This window comes from Octodon degus, unplaced genomic scaffold, assembly GCF_000260255.1.
Source record: "Octodon degus isolate 3935 unplaced genomic scaffold, OctDeg1.0 scaffold00011, whole genome shotgun sequence".
NCBI lineage: Eukaryota > Metazoa > Chordata > Mammalia > Rodentia > Octodontidae > Octodon > Octodon degus.
In genome coordinates, this window is record NW_004524587.1 from 998,896 (window position 1) to 1,000,585 (window position 1,690).

The 1,690-nt window shown below is 39.6% G+C and overlaps 1 pseudogene; it reads left to right on the plus strand.

Annotated features, from left to right (window-relative positions):
- The first annotated feature begins 240 nt into the window (after positions 1 to 240).
- Positions 241 to 973, plus strand: LOC105741420 (annotated as a pseudogene).
- Positions 974 to 1,690: the final 717 nt, after the last annotated feature.

Here is a 1,690-nt window from a genome sequence, read left to right on the forward strand (position 1 = left end):
TTGTGACAGGGGTTTTGAGTTCCCCAATTACAATAGCATTCATGTTTACTTGATTTGCAAGTCCATTAATATTTATTTTTTATAGTTGAGTACACTGCTATTTGGTACATATAAAATTATGATAGTTATCGCTTCCTTTTGGAATATCCCCTTTACAAGGATGTAGTGACCTTCCTTGCCTCTCTTAATAAGTCTCGAGAACACGAAACCTGTTGTTTGTGAACTATGGTAGAGGCAGACTATGGGGCCATTGAAGATGGCAGTTTGGAAGAAATGGAAGAGGAAGTATGGCTTAAGAAGAGAAAAAGATGAAGAAATGTGGATAAAGATCCTGTGAAGGAAGATGTAGAAAAAGCTAAGAGGCAAGGCCGCCCTCCAGCTGAGAAGCTGCCACCTAATCCCACCAAACTGATGAAACAGGTGAATGTTATCATTGATAATGTGATCAGCTACAAAGACAGCTCAGGGTGGCAGCTCGGTGAAGCCTTCATTCAGTTACCTTCCAGGAGAGAGTTACCAGAGTACTATGAATTAATTAAGAAGCCAGTGGATTTTAAAAAAATAACGGCAAGAATTCATTATCATAAGTATGAGAGCCTGGGTGACCTGGAGAAAGATGTTATGCTTCTGTGTCACTAAGTGCAGATACTCAACTTGGAGGGATCCCAGATCTACAAAGACTCCATTGTCTTACAGATGGTGTTTCAGAGTGTGCAGCAGAAAATTGCCAAAGAGGAAGAAAATGAAAAGGAAAGCAACGAGGAAGGGGAAGAGGATGTTGAAGAGGAGTCTGAGGCAAAATCTGTTAAGGTGAAAATCAAGCTCAATAAGAGAGATGAGAAAGCCCGGGACAAAGGAAGGCAAGAAAAGGCCAAATGGAAGAAAAACAAAGCCAGTGGTGGGTGATTTTGACAGCAACAAAGAGCAGGATGAAAACTACCAGTAAGAAGCAAGTGGAGGGCCAGGGAAATAGCTCAGTAGAATAAGTGCTTGCCTGGCAAGCATGAGATCCTGAGTTCAATCCTTGCTCCCACCAAAAAAAAAAAAAAAAGAAAAGAAAAGAAAAGCAGCAAGTGGGACTGAAGATGAGTGAGCCCTGTGAAACTGAATACTTTTCCTCCCCTCTCGCATTTCTACCCAACAGGGTTCACATGTCCAGTGGCCACTGGGTTCTTACTGTGTCCTCCTCCTCATCTCATAAACTAGCTTTAGAATAATGCCAGACAAACATGTGATATCATAGTGTAAAGAACACAAAGTTTGTCATATATTATGACCAAATGGGTTGCAAGGATTCAAAGATTAAAACAAACAAAAGCTTTTGATGGAAATGTGGGTGGATAGTATATTTCTGTGAGTGGGTCTAATTTGTAAAGGTTTATGCCAGGTTTTATCACCTGTTTGGATGAGATTTTGTCTTTTGTAAAACTGATAACCAAGAGAAGCCTTTAAAAACCACTGCTTATTTTATTTTTCATCAGGCAATTTTCAAGATTTGTATTTGATATTTTTTTCACACTGTGGTACATATAAGCAACCTTAGTAGGTGATACATATTCAGTAGATTTCACCTTCATATGCATATTTCCACTTTATACTCTATGATTTAAAAAAAATGCTTTTACTGGGGAGATAGCTCAGAGGAATAAGCACTTGCCTGGCAACTGCAAGGGCCTGAGTTCAATCCCTG